At 41.3% G+C, this 19,473-nt stretch overlaps 1 long non-coding RNA gene across 5 annotated transcripts in view; it reads left to right on the forward strand.

Moving 5' to 3' along the window:
• LOC108695380 overlaps positions 1–19,473 on the forward strand; it is a 171,881-nt gene that overhangs the window by 71,377 nt on the left and 81,031 nt on the right. For 3 of the 5 annotated variants that reach the window (XR_005962323.1, XR_001932131.2, XR_005962326.1), the window contains one exon: positions 10,433–10,737. This is a non-coding gene — a long non-coding RNA (uncharacterized LOC108695380). Of the gene's footprint in view, positions 1–7,255; positions 7,356–10,432; positions 10,738–11,213; positions 11,324–19,473 lie in introns of all 5 variants that reach the window. The other 2 variants (XR_005962325.1, XR_005962324.1) reach the window with 2 other exon arrangements.

Raw genomic sequence — 19,473 nt, forward strand, 5'->3', positions numbered from 1 at the left:
CCAATGCAACATAAAAAGAGGCATCAAATGTGCCTTTCTGGCTTCTGTAAGAGGGACATTATTTTCAGTAGGAACATTGGCTCCAGTCTTCATTCGTAAGTGATGGAAATGGTTCTACCCTCTTGGGTCGTACGATTTTGTATAAACGACTCTCTAGCGCTCTATTTCTACTACTGTCCTCATATATCTTATACTTGTAATTAAAGGAAAACTATACCCCCAAACAATGTAGGTCTTATATGTAAAACCCTGCTTCATGTAAATAAACCATTTTCATAATAATATACTTTTTTAGTAGTATGTGCCATTGGGTAATCATAAATAGAAAACTGCCATTTTAAAAAATAAGGGCCGCCCCCTGGAATCGTATGATTCACGGTGCACACAAACAAACCAAACATGTTAGGTCACGTAAGCCAATTAAAAGACAGAGTTGTGTCTTTTGCTTTCACACTTCTTTCTGACACAGTTAGGGGGTTATTTATTTTGCTCCGAATATCCGAAATTCTAATAATTTCGGACTTTTTCGGAATTTATTAAAGCTTGATGGTCTTTATTAAAGCCTGAATAATAATAATAATACAAATTTATCCGGCATCTCGAAGCTCTCGAGGTCATGTATAAGTCCGTAATGATATCCAATAATTTCGGGGATTTTGGACAAAAATTCAGAAAACTCGTAGTGTTTGTAGTATATGTAGAAAAGTACGAAAAATACGTAATTTTTGGGCAAATCTCCGAAGTTATCGGATTTATGACCGACCCAATTTTTTTGGACTTTTTTTTAATGATAAATAAGGTCCATTCGGCAAATTAATATAGTCAAACTGTAGACAGAAAAAGTCCGCCACATCAAAGAAATTTGGGCGCACGTCAGAATAGTCGAGTGCATAAAATTCACGCATCAAAATTATTTGGACGACCATTAACTTTAATGCATTTGGACAAAATAGGCGTGCATATAAAAATTATCACGGGTGGCGAAATTGACGCACATCAAAATAATTTTGACGCCCATTGACTTCAATGCGTTTCACAAATTTTTCTCCATTTCGCTGGAAACTCACGAATTTGCCGGCAAAGTGAAACGGGACAAATTCGCCCATCACTACTACTTAGAACTTGGACTATTGGACGATACAATAATGTCTGTAAATTCTTATGAACTAGGAGAGAAGCTCAGCTATTGGTTGGCTCTTTAAGGTAGACTCCATTATAATCAAATAATCCAAATCTTTAAAAATTATTTCATTTTTCCCTGTAATAATAAAACAGTACCTTGTACTTGATCCCAACTAAGATATAATTAATCCTTATTGGAAGCAAAACCAGCCTATTGGGTTTATTTAATGTTTATATGATTTTCTAACAGACTTAAGGTATGAAGATCCAAATTACAGAAAGATCCATTATCTTATCATTATACCTGTATACCTATGAGGCCATCCCATACACCTCACCTTTTTAAATTAAAAAGGTTAAGTGGTGAACTCAACGTTTAATTGTGACATTGGGGTTTTTTGGGGGTGTGGGGAATTACATTGATTGATATGATCTCATTTCCTCTTCCTGTTATGGCACACAAGAGCCACTGTCCATGTTGAGGGGCAATAATTGTTCTCATGTGTCCAAGGCCACACAATTCCCACATTTTTTTATATTCAATTTTGAAATCTGACATGGGGCTAGACATATTGTCAATTTCCCAGCTGCCCCAAGTCATGTGACTTGTGCTCTGATAAACTTCAATCACTCTTTACTGCTGTACTGCAAGTTGGAGTGATATCACCCCCTCCCTTTCCCCCCAGCAGCCAAACAAAAGAACAATGGGAAGGTAACGAGATAACAGCTCCCTAACACAAGATAACAGCTGCCTGGTAGATTTAAGAACAACACTCAACCCATGTCTCACTGAGACACATTCAGTTACATTGAGAAGGAAAACAGCAGCCTGCCAGAAAGCATTTCTCTCCTAAAGTGCAGGCACAAGTCACATGACCAGGGGCAGCTGGGAAATTGACAAAATGTCTAGCCCCATGTCAGATTTCAAAATTGAATATAAAAAAATCTGTTTGCTCTTTTGAGAAATGGATTTCAGTGCAGAATTCTGCTGGAGTAGCACTATTAACTGATGCGTTTTGAAAATAAACATGTTTTTCGATGACAGGATCCCTTTAATGGCTACTTACCCACTTGCCGCCAATACAAATACAGTCAGACTAGATATTTCTTCTTATCTCTGAGCTTTGTAGAACTTACATGGAGATGGTAGTCTCATGGATTTAAGTCCATTGTCCTCTTCAGTTGACAAGAGATACAGGACTGTGATTATATCTGAGCTGCACCGTCAGGGATAACAACCGTGCACCCCTTTTTTTATCAGCTGTGAAATCCCAGCACCCTCAGAGAATCAACTGAAACAATAACAAGGGTAACAAACCCACCAGTTAATTACTGATTCTAATCTGAGCATGGCAGGGGTTTAAATAGGATTAACTTGGAATGGGTGGGAAGGTGCAGTAACCTTTTCCATATCTGTAAACAGCTCAGTACCACTATTATCTATTATCTGTTTGACTGTGTTTTTCCAGATATTTGAGAGGTCTAGATGACAACAAAAGAATTAGACTAATGAATATTGTCACTCAGTAGCAGGTGGCCATGGTAAGGTCAGATAGACCTTTTTATGGATTAACCTACAGCAGATTGGTTTCGTATTATAAAAAGAATGGTTCCTGCTCCAGTCTGGCACAAGTTCATTATTAGCCTTACCTGGGGGCAGATTTATCAAGGGTCCAAATTCAAAGTGGAAAAAATGTCGAAATTTAACCATCGAATTGGATCACTTCGAATGTCGAAATTTTTTGTTATTGAATTTGACCATTTTCGGTCGAAGGAAAATCGTTCGATTCCCTCGACTTCTAAAGACTTAGCTAAATGTTGGCTATGGGTTCTAGGAGGTCCCCATAGGCTAACATAGCAATTCGGCAGGTTTAAGATGGCAAAGTGTCGAAGTCGAACTTTTTTACTTTGAAATTAAGTCGAATTTAGGCCTATTTGATGGTCGAAGTACCCAAAAATTAGTTCGAAATTCGAACTTTTAGAATTCGAAAATTCACTTCGACCCTTAGTAAATCTGCCCCTTAGTGTATGGAGCCCACCAGTGACTTGCCTAACTGATATTTTGCCCCAAATCAGCCATATCAGCGTAGCCAACCATAGCATATTGAATTATATTTAATATAAATGTTTTCCTGAGCCAAACATGAGGTAATGGCTTATGCTGGAGAAAGTCAACTAACCCACCACATACTTCACCAATGAATTTCCAATAGCTGTCTTCATTAGCAGGGAATTTCACAATTTCACTGCCTCTCATAGTAATGAAAGCCTTCCTATGCTGATGTTGAAACCTCCTTTCCTCCATCCAGTCTGGTTGTTTTTATGTCCCTGACACAACCTTAAGGTGGCCATACACTGAGAGATGTCGCCAAACGAATGGATCTCTCCCCGATATGCCCCCCGTGAGGTGGGCGATATTGGACTGTTCCGATCGTGGGCCCTAGGGCCCAACGATTGGATCATAATGAAGGGTAAATGGGCAGTCAGATCGTGGGACCGCATCAACGAACAGATACAACAGGATTTTTCCGATTGACATCTGGTTGACTTTCGGCCAGATGTCGATCAGGGAAGCCCGTCGGAGGGCCCCATACACGGGCTAATAAGCTGCCGACTCGGTTTGTCGGGAACTTTTATCAGCCTGTGTATGGCCACATTTAGGGAAGTGTATATAATTATAAGGTTACTTCAACTTTAATCTCTTTATTAACGAAGAAGGAAAGCTACAGAAGCAGTTTATTGCCAATAGATTAGCCACAATAGCGCAAGCTATAACACTATATTTATTCTGCAGAATGCTTTACCGTACTTGAGTAAACAGCTCTTGAAGTGTTCTCTGTTTGTTTAGGATAGCAGCTGCCATATTAGCTTGGTGTGACATCACTTCCTGCCTGAGTCTCTCCCTGCTCATTTATAACTCTGGGCTCAGATTACAGTAGGGAGGGGAGGAGGGAGAGAGAGAGAGAGAGAGAGAGAGAGAGAGAGAGAGAGAGAGAGAGAGAGAGAGAGAGAGAGAGGAACAAACTGAGCATGCTCAAGCCCTAGCCCTGGAGGTTTAAACTGAAAACAGGAAGTCTGATACAGAAGCCCATGAGTACACAATAGAAGGAAAGAAATGTGGTGTTTCTTTTGACAGAGGAGCAGCATTACTTTGAGGGTTTACTGGTGTATTTATATAGACCTTTCTGATGCCTTTCCTTCTCCTTTAATAAGGTTGTTCGTCTTTCAACCTTTTTTAGTCATTGCTACAGATCTCTGTGCTCCAGCCTGAGAGCAATATATATATATTTATATGAGCTGCAAAAGTGATGTATAGTACCAGTGTGGAATTGCACATTGCTGCTGTCGCCTTCTCTCATGTAGGTTCTGGTTTTCCAGCCTAAGTGATTGCATTCTTTATATATGAGTGGGGATATTTGGGGCAGACAAGTTTGCTTTAGCATGTTCCTTCTTACCCTGCACTTTATTACGTGGCTCCCAGAAGGACATGCCACTGAGCTGTAAAGTTCTTCACGTGTGAACAGAATACAGGATTTCTCCCATGTTTGTTTTCTTGTAGGTGTTGTATTCAGGCTTTGATTGAAGTCCATATTTAATGCCCAGGAGCTGTCGCCAGACGGCTGCTTCACACACACTTGAATTCCCCACAAGTTGTTTTCTCTTCTCAGTTTATTCCATGGGGTGTATCTGCTAAAGCCAGAAGTAGCAGAAACCCTGCATTTTATTATAGCTCCATAAATCTGGGTTCATTAGAGATCACCCAGAAACCAGTGCAGCTGTAACCTGTAAACCACAGTCGGCCAGTGCACTCCAGGGTTGGACTGGGGCTCCAAGTCCCACCAGAACTACCACCTCAGGAGGTCCCACCAGAGCTACCACTTTAGGAGGTCCCACCAGAACTACCACCTCAGGAGGTCCCACCAGAGCTACCACTTTAGGAGGTCCCACCAGAACTACCACCTCAGGAGGTCCCACGAGAACTACCACCTCGGGATGTCCCACCAGAACTACCACCTCATGAGGTCCCACCAAAACTACCACCTCGGGATGTCCCACCAGAACTACCACCTCATGAGGTCCTACCAGAACTACACCTGCAGAAACTTTGTATCTATTTTTGACTGCCGGCTGAGCTGTCAAAATCGTGACTGTCTCGCAAAAACGGGACAGTTGGGGAGTATGGCGATTGTTGGTGCCTTAAAGAAATTAATTGCTAAGACTTGTTTTGGAATTTGTAGCCCAACTTGAAAAATAATCTTTCTGCCATCTATAGGGTTGTGCTATAACTTGGTGCAGTTCTGTATCCGGTAGCAACAAGCCGGCAGTTAGCTTAAATTAGTCAGCCTTTGTACCACACTGTCATTATGGCTGGAACAAACGTATGGCCCCAGGATAGTTACCTCCCATTCTTTTTCGGGAAGTTGAACTCGTGGGCCAGGTCCTAGTGGTGTGCCGCAACGCTTGGGGGGGGGGGGTAATTGTAATGCATTTCCTATTGCTGGAGGTGCTGATACCAAGACCTGTCTGCAAGGGAAAGTTGACTTCAGGCTGAGCCATCCTTATGAGTTCCGCTCAACTGTCGCGTGCCCAACAGATGTTCAGGAAATGTTGACATTTGCACTGTGGGTCACCGACAGTTGGAAGGATGATATATAAATAAATGACATAAAGCTGTTAGGGCAAGTGAGGAAGTTTGCATTGATGTTATTTCATTGGAAGAGAAATGCTGAATGGGTTGTTCACCTTTAAATTTACTTTTAGTATGATATAGAGAATAATATTCCTTGACAATTTGCAATTGGTTTTCTTTTTTTATTATTTGTGGTTTTTGAGTTATTTAGTTTTTTAATCAGCAGCTCTCCAGTTTGCAATTTCAGCCATCTGGTTGCTAGGGTCCAAATTACCCTAGCAACCATGCAGCGATTCATATAAGAGACTGGAATATGAATAGGAGAGGGTCTGAACAGACAGATGAGTAATAAAAAGTAGCAATAACTATAAATGTGTAGCCTTACAGAACAGTTGTATTTTAGATGGGTTAGTGACCCCAATTTGAAAGCTAAAAAAAGAGTCAGAAGAAAAAGACAAATAATGGAAAAATAGCTATAAAAAATAAATAATGAAGACCAACTAAAAAGTTGCTTAGAATTAGTCATTGTATAACATACTAAAAGTTAAAAGTTGAGCCCACCTTTTAGGGCAGAGACAGACGAGAAGATTCAGGGAGATTTAGTCGCCCCGCGACAAAACGCCTCTTCTTCAGGCGACTAATCTCTCCGAACTGCCTCCCTGCTGGCTACAATCGAAATCGCCAGCAGGATGGCACTTGGACCGACTCGTTTTCTGAAATCGCCCCGAAGTTCAAGCAACTTCGAAAAACGAAACGGTCCAAGTGCCATCCCGCTGGCGATTTAGATTGTAGCCAGCAGGGAGGCAGTTCGGAGAGATTAGTCGTCCTAAGAAGAGGCGTTTTTCGCCGGGCGACTAAATCTCCCCGAATCCTTTCGTCTGTCTCGGCCCTTAAAGGAGAACTAAACCCTAAAAATGAATGTGGCTAAAAATGCCATATTTTATAGAGTGAATTTATTGCACGAGGCTAAAGTTTGAGCTTGTCAATAGCAGCAATGATCCAGGACTTCAAACTTGCACAGGGGGTCACCATCTTGGAAAGTGTCTGTGACACTCACATGCTCAGTGGGCTCTGATTGGCTGTTGAGAAGCTAAGCTTAGGGCTCGTCACTAATTATCCAGCAGAAAATGAGCTTCCCTGGCTGTAATATAAGCTGATGCTACAGGTTTGCTGATTATTAAATTCTGATGCTAATTGCACTGGTTTCTGTGCTGCCATGTAGTAATTATCTGTATTAATTACTAATCAGCCTTATATTGTGACATTTCTATTCTATGTGTACTGTATATTGTGAGTGGGTCCCTAAGCTCAGTAAGTGACAGCAGCACAGAGCATGTGCAGTGTATCAGCAGAAAAGAAGATGGGGAGCTACTGGGGCATCTTTGGAGACACAGATCTTTACTGCTAAAGGGCTGTGGTTGCCTTGGGCTGGTACAGAAGCACAAAACATCATGTACAACATTTCTACCTACTTCTTTAATTTAACTTTCCTTGTCCTTTAAGGTAATGTGGTTGAGCAGTTTGTTATGATCTACTCTGAGGGCTGCAGATGGAGTAATGATGCACAGGACACTTACAAGGAACACGCTGTACACATATAGAAGTAGGTAGATAAAAAGTGATGAACATATTTTTTCGCCAGGCATGAATTCTGCAATTTTCTCAGCAAAACTAGTGCAAAAATTCATTTTGAAAAAAGCTGCAGAGATAAAAAGTTCTTAAGAGAAAAACCCTCATAGACTTTAATGCATCTGGACAAATAGTCGCCAGGACAAAAAAGACAAAAAATGGCACCACAAGAAAAAATGGCCATTGGCCCATTGACTTTAATACATTTGGAGTGAGAATAAAAAGTTGTCGCTTACTGACTTCAGTGCGTTTCACAAATTTTTGTGGCGAAACTGGGGCAGATTTGGTCATCACCAGGGCTGCTCCTGCCATGAGCAGGGTCGGACTGGGCCGGTGGGGGACCCGGTAGCCAGGGGCAATCCTGGCCATTTTGCCGCATGAGACGGTCTTCCTTTTGTCACCCCACACCTCCCAACAGCAATCACATTTTCAGCGCCGGAGGGGGTCAGGGGCGGTCCACGTCACTAGTGCAAAAAGCGCAATTGCTCTCTCTGCCCTAGAACAGCCGAATTTCCCGGTTAAAAAACTGAAATTCGGCACTTAGTTACGAGGAGTGGTATTTTTGCCACCCCTGGCAACCAGGGGGGCACTGCCGCCTGAGGCGAGTGTCTCAAATCGCCTCATTGGTGGAGTGCCCCTGCCTGTGGCCCCCGGCTCTCATTGGCCCCGGCGGCCCAGACCCGATCCCTACACCACAGCTCTCCTTACCTCCCTCCTTGGCCCTGGACGCAACTGCACGAAGGAATAGGTAAGCGTGCGGGGCCAGAAGGGGATTGCGGCTGGGATGGGGGGGGGCACCAGAGGGGGGTTGCGACTGGGATGGAGGGAAGATAGTGTTTGTGGCTGGGGGGACACAGGGGTGGTGTGGGAGCCTCTAAGGCTGCAGGCCCGGTGGGCACTGCCCCCCCCCCAGTCCGACACTGGCCATGAGGCAAGGTAAGAGCCTTGCCTCAGGCGGCATGGAACGGCCAGTTAATAGGGGCGTCAGAAAGCCTCCTCTGGTAACTTTAACAATATGATGAAGCTTTTATTAATTTTTAATTTTCGCAATAGTTTCACTTTAACCTACTGAATGCAGCCCAGCCATGGCATCCGTCAGGGACTTACAGCATGATTGTGTTTGTTGCAGCTGGAAAGCAATGTTAGGTTGAGAGACTAAACAAAGGCTACTTGTGAAATTGATTTATGATAGAGACTTTAGTGAAACCCCAGTTCCCCTTTAACAAAGCGTAACACTCGGGATTGTATCTGCGTACGTCTGTGTGTTTGGTTTGGCTTGGTCTGGGCTACAAGTCATTATATTTTTGTGGTTCTAGGTGTTGGCTTTTTCTCTGTGTGTTTATTGAAATATACATCCGGCTTCCCTTCTACTACTATAAACTCAACAGCTTCACTTGCCTGATGGCAAAACTGTTTACTTTGGTGCTTTACGTATTGGCAGTTGCTGAAATGCTGAAACGCTTAATGATTTTCCTTCCCTGGAAGTCTCTATATTGAACATTTTATGCGTCTGTGCACCCGATCCATAAGACCCCCGGCTCTCCTTGCCTTATATAGTGTTTTCTCAGACATCTTTTATGTTCTTTATTTTATCTTTACATTGGATAAATGCCCTTAAAAACAACATCCGGCACAGCCAGAGGCCAAATGGCTCTTAACCCACTGACAGGGAACGCACAGGCTATGGCTGAGGGCTATAGATCCCCCCTGTACATGTTAATATTAAATCCTCTCCAAACTAAATACTTCCCGTCAGACATTTGATCTATAATTAATACAAAACTGAAATTCCAGAGTCTTTAAATCCAATGTCTTTTTGGCCCACCTGGATTAAGCAGTAGGCAATTGCTCAGCCTGTGTTTGACTTGTGCCTACGAGAAGAAGACGATGGTTAACCAGTATAATAACTCTGATTCATGGGCCTCAGGAAGGTCGGCACTTACAGGGCTCAATGCGTGACAGACCCAGGAAGGGATCAGTCCATCAAATCTTGTACAAACATTGGAGAAGCCTCATAGCAAACAGCATGGAAACTTGTCTCTGTTTGGAAAGGTTTATAAATTAACTGAGATAGGGCTGTCATAGTTGGTGGCCCCTTAGTCCAGATGTCCGTATCTCTACTTGGATGTTGCAACGCTACCTTAAATGAAACCTCTCTAAAATGAAAATGGTTCTCTTTCCTCCAACTAACACCTGTAACATCCCGGAAGTATCATTATAACTAACAATTCCACTATCACCCCTTCTCCCCAGGCCTGGTGCCTTGGGGTTATCCTAGATTCTGCCCTGTTCTTCACTCCTCATATCCAGTCACTTTATTAAATCATGTTACTTCCATCCTATACCTGTATAAAGTAAGAATGATTGGGGGATCAGCCAGATTTAGGACACGTTTGAAAATTTCATCATCAAGGACCACATTGGGCTAGTGATGTGCTCCTATGCAGAAAAGTCTGGACCCTGTTATGATCTGATTGTCGGTCTGGGGGCAAAATGTAATGTTGGAAGGTTAGAGCCCACACCTTAAGCCTGGCCGTGCACAAGCAGATTTAAACTGCCAATTCAGACCAAATTGTCAGTTTTTCTATCAAAGCTTTCCCAGCTTTTTTCAGAACAGATGTGTGGCCAAAAATCAGACAGATACCTATCAGGCTAGTATGAAAATCCCATCACACAACGATCACATTGGCATGTTGATTTGGTTCTCACCAAAGAAGGCTGCATTGGCCCATTGGCCAAACAATCGGATAAGCTTGATTTTGGCCAAAAGAGTGTTGGTGGCCAAATCAAGCAAAGATCTACTAGTTTGACAACTTCTCCAAACAAGTAGATCTTTATGTGTGGCCAGCAGTAGAGATGTCCAACCTGATGTTGGTCTACAGCTCTTTCTGCTATTGATGTCATGTTAGGGGTTGTAGGTTATGTATATAATTCATCTATTTAACAGTAATTAGACAATGTATGTACTTGTATGTTACCCCCCTGGTCCTGCTAAATTGGGGGCTTTATAGTGAGACAGTGCACTCATGTCTTGATTCTTTCTGTCTGTAGGATTATCTTGAAAGAAGACTCCTGCGGTGGGATTGCTGAATCTACGTGTGGATTTACAATAATGTTCATCTCCAAATGGGGATTTTATTTTGGGGTGCCCAAAGAAAAGGATCATTGGCATAACATGAATAAAAGCTGTAGAAGTGCTATGGTGTTCCTGTTGGCAAGAAACCCTTCCTATGGATAAAATCTGAAAGAGGCTGGAAAAGAAGTCTGTTGGCCACCTGTCCTCCCAGACCTTGTAGCTAGGAGGAGAATGTTACAGATCTATCCATAGGTTTATATCAACGGCTGCACAACACAAGGTACTATACAAACAAATGTCATGCAATGTGTCAGCAGATCAGTGTGAGTGCCTGCAGGGGGTGCCGCCTGGTTATTAGCAAGTCATGCACTCCCCTCTGGCACAGGTAGGATTTAAAGAGATTAGATTGTAAACATTTGATGCAATTATTTGTCATTATGGGATCATTTATGACACAAAGGAATTTGCGGAACTGTTGCTTCCAAGCGTGAAAGCTGTGGTCGGAGGTGGCAGTTGCGGTTCAGCAACAACCTGGTGATTACATTTTCTTTGTTTTTATGAGAACATTAGCACTCAGTTGAAGTAAATGTGGAATAGAGGTGAAATATGTGTCATTTATTCTGGGTGGTTCATTTTCTTTGACAAATTCAGGGTACTCTCATGGTTCCAGGGATCTTCAGGGATAGTGCTGAAGATTGGGATTCCAGCAACCTATGAGTTTATTACTATTTATCATTTTCTTTGAAATAATTCCAGGGTACTCTCATGGTTCCAGGGATCTTCAGGGATGGTCCTGAAGATTGGGATACCAGTAACCTATGAGTGTATTACCATTAATCAGACTTAACCAATGAGAAGCCTGCCTGGTAAGATATAGATCCTATCTCATCCCATGTATGGCCACCTTTATTTGTGAGAAGCACTGTTTTATAATACACATAATTAGTGAGAGCATCTGGTCCAGAACTGGTTTTAAGGACAATTAATTGATATTCAAGTCATTTTCAGCGTAGTTCTTCTCTGTGTTTAGTTATTTTAACATTATATTTTGGGATAGCTTTCCCTTGAAGATCGCTGTTGCAAAAACATGCCATGATGGGGACACAAAAAAGAGAAGAATGGAAAGACCATATGAAAGAAGCTGTACTGTTGCATTGAAACTGAAATGTGCTGAGCAAAGTCAGGCCCTTTGGTATCCCTTGAAGATGGCAGTTCTGTAAGGCTATCGGTTCAATATTTCGAAGCCCATTTATCAAAGGTCGAATTTCGAATCCATGTGAATTTTTTTTACTCTAATAAATTCGAAATCAGATTGGGAGGTTATTTAAGAAAAAATTTGAACATCTAAAACTCAAATAGATATTACCAACCCGAAAACTCGAATCTAATTCAACTAAACTCGAATTGAATGTGAGGAAGGCTATTGGGTCACTGGACCTCTCCCATTGACTTATACATGAACTTGGCAGGTTTTACGTGGCGAATAGTTGAATTGGAATTGTCAACGTTTGATAAATCTTTCTAATTCGAATTAAAATTCTAATCAAGTTTGGATTATTCCCAATTTCGAATTTGAGTGTTTTGACTTTAAAAAAAAAAATTGAGAATTCGAATTTTCTATTCGCCCCTTAATAAATCTGCTCCTTAGTGTTAGCCTTTGCAGCCACTGCCTGACACTGTTCTGTTCTTTTCTATTTCAGAAACCTTTTTGACATAGACAGGTATCCAATGGCTGATGCTTGACCTCTACAGCTTATTGTCCCGTTTCGGTTCGCCACGAAATTCGCAAATTTAATGCGAAAATTTTTTTTTTACGCCAACGACAATTCAGACGCTGGCGACAATTTAGACGCCGGCGTCAATTAAACGGGCGGCCATTGACTTTAATGCGCGTTGTTTTGTCGCCGGCGTTTTGTGAATTTTTCGCCAGTTTTGCGGATTTTGTGGCGAAACAAAACAGGACAAATTCGCCCATCACTAGCTGCTTTTGAGTGTAGCATTGGTAGCCTTTTTATGGGTGATACTAGTTACTCTTTGCATTAGGATACCAGTGCTTCCTTCCTATCAGAATGCAGAAATGAGCCAGTATCGCTGAGTTTAGCAACAAAAAATATTTCCTTCAATTTCCCCATGTTTATAAATAAATCTTGCAAAAGCCCAACCTAATTTCAACTCTGTCCTTTGCAATACCATAGAGTCCCCGGCTGCGAGGCTGTCACTTGCTGCAATTAAATTCTCTCTCATTAGCCTGAGTTTGATTCCGATACCTTGGATTCCATTGTGAATAGAAAGGCCCAGTGTGTGGCCAGACAATGGCCATTATTCCCTGTTGTTAAGAGAAATATTATTGCACATTAATCGTAATTCTGTCGGAATGAGAGAGCTTATTAAGGCTCCGTCTCCTTTTATCTTGCCATTTTAAAAGGTTCATATTTTCCCATGGAGCAGCAATAATGGCACCAAAATAGCAACAATATATGGGACAGATGTTAAAGGAACAGTAACACCAAAAAAATTAAAAGTGTTGTAAAGGAGTTACAGTATAATGAAGTGGTGCCCTGTATTGGTAAAACTGATCTGTTTGCTTTAGAAACACAACTATAGTTTATATAAACAAGCTGCTGTGTAGCCATGGGGGCAGCCATTCAAGCACAGGATACACAGTAGATAACAGAAAAGTACTACTATAGTTTATATAAACAAGCTGCTGTGTAGCCATGGGGGCAGCCATTCAAGCACAGGATACACAGTAGATAACAGATAAGTACCACTATAGTTTATATAAACAAGCTGCTGTGTAGCCATGGGGACAGCCATTCAAGCACAGGATACACAGTAGATAACAGAAAAGTACTACTATAGTTTATATAAACAAGCTGCTGTGTAGCCATGGGGGCAAGCCAATCAAGCACAGGATACACAGTAGATAACAGATAGTACTACTATAGTTTATATAAACAAGCTGCTGTGTAGCCATGGGGGCAGCCATTCAAGCACAGGATACACAGTAGATAACAGAAAAGTACTACTATAGTTATATAAACAAGCTGCTGTGTAGCCATGGGGGCAGCCAATCAAGCACAGGATACACAGTAGATAACAGATAAGTACTACTATAGTTTATATAAACAAGCTGCTGTGTAGCCATGGGGGCAGCCATTCAAGCACAGGATACACAGTAGATAACAGATAAGTACTACTATAGTTTATATAAACAAGCTGCTGTGTAGCCATGGGGGCAGCCATTCAAGCACAGGATACACAGTAGATAACAGATAAGTACCACTATAGTTTATATAAACAAGCTGCTGTGTAGCCATGGGGACAGCCATTCAAGCACAGGATACACAGTAGATAACAGAAAAGTACTACTATAGTTTATATAACAAGCTGCTGTGTAGCCATGGGGGCAGCCAATCAAGCACAGGATACACAGTAGATAACAGATAAGTACTACTATAGTTTATATAAACAAGCTGCTGTGTAGCCATGGGGGCAGCCATTCAAGCACAGGATACACAGTAGATAACAGAAAAGTACTACTATAGTTTATATAAACAAGCTGCTGTGTAGCCATGGGGGCAGCCAATCAAGCACAGGATACACAGTAGATAACAGATAAGTACTACTATAGTTTATATAAACAAGCTGCTGTGTAGCCATGGGGGCAGCCATTCAAGCACAGGATACACAGTAGATAACAGATAAGTACTACTATAGTTTATATAAACAAGCTGCTGTGTAGCCATGGGGGCAGCCATTCAAGCACAGGATACACAGTAGATAACAGATAAGTACTACTATAGTTTATATAAACAAGCTGCTGTGTAGTCATGGGGGCAGCCATTCAAGCACAGGATACACAGTAGATAACAGATAAGTACTACTATAGTTTATATAAACAAGCTGCTGTGTAGCCATGGGGGGCAGCCATTCATGCACAGGATACACAGTAGATAACAGATAAGTACTACTATAGTTTATAAAAACAAGCTGCTGTGTAGCCATGGGGGCAGCCATTCAAGCAAAGGATACACAGCAGATAACAGATAAGTACTACTATAGTTTATATAAACAAGCTGCTGTGTAGCCATGGGGGCAGCCATTCAAGCACAGGATACACAGTAGATAACAGATAAGTACCACTATAGTTTATATAAACAAGCTGCTGTGTAGCCATGGGGACAGCCATTCAAGCACAGGATACACAGTAGATAACAGATAAGTACCACTATAGTTTATATAAACAAGCTGCTGTGTAGCCATGGGGACAGCCATTCAAGCACAGGATACACAGTAGATAACAGATAAGTACCACTATAGTTTATATAAACAAGCTGCTGTGTAGCCATGGGGACAGCCATTCAAGCACAGGATACACAGTAGATAACAGATAAGTACCACTATAGTTTATATAAACAAGCTGCTGTGTAGCCATGGGGACAGCCATTCAAGCACAGGATACACAGTAGATAACAGAAAAGTACTACTATAGTTTATATAAACAAGCTGCTGTGTAGCCATGGGGGCAGCCATTCAAGCACAGGATACACAGTAGATAACAGATAAGTACCACTATAGTTTATATAAACAAGCTGCTGTGTAGCCATGGGGACAGCCATTCAAGCACAGGATACACAGTAGATAACAGATAAGTACCACTATAGTTTATATAAACAAGCTGCTGTGTAGCCATGGGGACAGCCATTCAAGCACAGGATACACAGTAGATAACAGAAAAGTACTACTATAGTTTATATAAACAAGCTGCTGTGTAGCCATGGGGGCAGCCAATCAAGCACAGGATACTCAGTAGATAACAGATAAGTACTACTATAGTTTATATAAACAAGCTGCTGTGTAGCCATGGGGGCAGCCATTCAAGCACAGGATACACAGTAGATAACAGAAAAGTACTACTATAGTTTATATAAACAAGCTGCTGTGTAGCCATGGGGGCAGCCAATCAAGCACAGGATACACAGTAGATAACAGATAAGTACTACTATAGTTTATATAAACAAGCTGCTGTGTAGCCATGGGGGCAGCCATTCAAGCACAGGATACACAGTAGATAACAGATAAGTACTACTATAGTTTATATAAACAAGCTGCTGTGTAGCCATGGGGGCAGCCATTCAAGCACAGGATACACAGTAGATAACAGATAAGTACTACTATAGTTTATATAAACAAGCTGCTGTGTAGTCATGGCGGGCAGCCATTCAAGCACAGGATACACAGTAGATAACAGATAAGTACTACTATAGTTTATATAAACAAGCTGCTGTGTAGCCCATGGGGGGCAGCCATTCATGCACAGGATACACAGTAGATAACAGATAAGTACTACTATAGTTTATATAAACAAGCTGCTGTGTAGCCATGGGGGCAGCCATTCAAGCAAAGGATACACAGCAGATAACAGATAAGTACTACTATAGTTTATATAAACAAGCTGCTGTGTAGCCATGGGGGCAGCCATTCAAGCACAGGATACACAGTAGATAACAGATAAGTACCACTATAGTTTATATAAACAAGCTGCTGTGTAGCCATGGGGACAGCCATTCAAGCACAGGATACACAGTAGATAACAGATAAGTACACTATAGTTTATATAAACCAAGCTGCTGTGTAGCCATGGGGACAGCCAATTCAAGCACAGGATACACAGTAGATAACAGATAAGTACCACTATAGTTTATATAAACAAGCTGCTGTGTAGCCATGGGGACAGCCATTCAAGCACAGGATACACAGTAGATAACAGAAAAGGTTGACTACTATAGTTTATATAAACAAGCTGCTGTGTAGCCATGGGGCAGCCAATCAAGCCACAGTATACACAGTAGATAACAGATAAGTACTACTATAGTTTTATATAAACAAGCTGCTGTGTAGCCATGGGGGCAGCCATTCAAGCACAGGACTACACAGTAGATAACAGATAAGTACTACTATAGTTTATATAAACAACTCGCTTGTGTAGCCCAATGGGGGTCAGCCACATTAAGCCACAGGATACACAGTAGATAACAGAAAAAGTACTACTATAAGTTTGATATAAAACAAGCTGCTTGTGTAGCCATCGGGGGCAGCGCTGGTCAAAGCACAGGATCTACACAGTAGATAACAAGATAAGTACTACTATAGTTTATATAATGAAAAGCTGCTCGTGGTAGCCATGGGGGGCGAGCCATTCACCTGTCAACAGGATACACAGTAGAATAAACGATAAGTTACTCCACTACTAGTTTATATAAACAAGCTGCTGTGTAGCCATGGGGACAGCCATTCAAGCACAGGAATACACAGTAGATAACAGAAAAGTACTACTATAGTTTATATAAACAAGCTGCTGTGTAGCCATGGGGGCAAGCCAATCAAGCACAGGATACACAGTAGATAACAGATAAGTACTACTTAGTTTATATAAACAAGCTGCTGTGTAGCCATGGGGGGCAAGCCATTTAAAGCACAGGAATACACAGTAGATAACAGAAAAGTACTACTATAGTTTATATAAACAAGCTGCTGTGTAGCCATGGGGGCAGCCAATCAAGCACAGGATACACAGTAGATAACAGATAAGTACTACTATAGTTTATATAAACAAGCTGCTGTGTAGCCATGGGGGCAGCCATTCAAGCACAGGATACACAGTAGATAACAGATAAGTACTACTATAGTTTATATAAACAAGCTGCTGTGTAGCCATGGGGGCAGCCATTCAAGCACAGGATACACAGTAGATAAAAGATAAGTACTACTATAGTTTATATAAACAAGCTGCTGTGTAGCCATGGGGGGCAGCCATTCAAGCACAGGATACACAGTAGATAACAGATAAGTACTACTATAGTTTATATAAACAAGCTGCGGTGTAGCCATGAGGACAGCCATTCAAGCACAGGATACACAGTAGATAACAGATAACTACTACTATAGTTTATATAAACAAGCTGCTGTGTAGCCATGGGGGCAGCCATTCAAGCACAGGATACACAGTAGATAACAGATAAGTACTACTATAGTTTATATAAACAAGCTGCTGTGTAGCCATGGGGGCAGCCATTCAAGCACAGGATACACAGTAGATAACAGATGACAGTTCTCTAGTGAAATATACCATCGCTAGCGGTCGTTCACACTCTATTGTCAGGTGACTTTTCGTTCTGGCGAACGATCATTACTCCTCAAATTCACTAAAGTGCGGATTTTACTGAACGTTACCTCTTTTGCCAGAGTTGTCTTTGGCACCTCAGACCAGGCAAAGTGCTATAAATTAGGGATGCACCGTATCCAGGATTCGGTTTGGGATTCGGCCAGAATTCGTCTTTTTTCAGCAGGATTCGGATTCGGCTGAATCCTTCTGCCTGGCCGAACCGAATCCTAATTTGCATATGGGGAAGGAAATTGCGTGACTTTTTGTAAGAAAACAAGGAAGTACAATATGATTTCCCCTTCCCACCCCTAATTTGCATATGCAAATTAGGATTTGGTTCGGTATTCGCCCGAATTTTTCAGCAAAGGATTCGGGGTTCGGCCGAATCCAAGATAATGGATTTGGTGCATCCCTACTATAAATCAGCTAGATCTTCCTCAATCTTCCTTCACTAACATCATATCCTGTGAGCCGAAAATGCATTTAAGTTGCAAAAAACGCTGGAGACTTTTCCTTTTTTTAAGCTTAATTGCCTACAAAAGTCCTGACTTTTTTTGGAGAACCGATTTTCTCCAGACATTTTATAACATATGGAACATTAATTTTACAGTGGGCTCATGTGTAGGGCTACGGGGTGCTGAAAAGATTGTGACCAGCCAATGACATCATTGGAAACTTTCTTTCGGGAAAATATACCAGAATAGTTTATTGCTTTAAACTGCAACTCCCAGCCGCCCACTGAAAATTGCATCAACTCCCGAATGGGCCGATGTATTTGAGCTGTTATCTCCCTTCTGTTGTGCAGCGCCACGGCTTATGTTAGTACTTTATAGATACACGTTAGTCATTATCATTTGCTTTTGGTCCTTTAGAAAGTAAAAGCGAAAGCGCCCGGCGCAGGTGTGACATCTGCTCATTTCCGAGGCTAAAACTGAAAGTGATTTGCGGTGTGTGACTCTCGCGGGTGTGAAATGGCCTTGCACTTACACTCACTAGTGCTTCAAGGGGTGGTTCACCTTTAATTAACTTTTAGTATGTTATAGAATGGCAACTTTTCAATTGGTCTTCATTATTCCTTTTTTTATCGTTTTTATTTACATGATTTGCTCTTTTCCTCTGACACTTTCCAGCTTTCAAACCGGGGTCACTGACCCCCATCTAAAAACAAAAGCTCTGTAAGGCTACAAATGTATTGTTATTGCTACTTTTTATTACTCATCTTCCTAATCAAGCCTCTCCTATTTATATTCCAGTCTCTTATTCAACTCAATGCAGGTTGTTAACCCATTGCATTACATTACAGGAGGTAACCTTGTCCTGCACCTCAAGGGGTTATTTGTCAAAAATCGGATTTTTTTTTCTGATTTTTTTAAATAAAAAAATCCAACCAGAATAGGATCCATGATTGGACCTGATTTATTATTAAAAAAAGCACGATTTAATGGGATCAGGGACAAACTTGATAAAATAGAGTGAAAACTCGAATCGTACTTTTTTTGAGTTTCTTCCTGAATCGTAGGATTTTTTCAGGCTTTTTCCCGAAAAGCCCAAATATTTTGGTTTTTAGCCCGAAAAGCCAGAAATAGTCAGATTTTCGGGCTAATTCCAGCGCAGATCACAGAAACTTCCAAAAAGCATAGGGACCCGGGAGGTCTGAGATGCTGGACTTTTCCCATCCTCGGGGTATAATAAATCTCAAAAAATTTGAGTTTTTTCTTCCACTAAAAATTCAGATTTTATAGTAAAAAAAAAAAAACCTCAAATTTTTCGAGTTTTTGGCATTTGAACTTAATAATAAATAACCCCCCAAGTGTCCATCCTTATCATTACTTTGTTTCAACATTTATT

This window comes from Xenopus laevis, chromosome 6S (assembly GCF_017654675.1).
Source record: "Xenopus laevis strain J_2021 chromosome 6S, Xenopus_laevis_v10.1, whole genome shotgun sequence".
NCBI lineage: Eukaryota > Metazoa > Chordata > Amphibia > Anura > Pipidae > Xenopus > Xenopus laevis.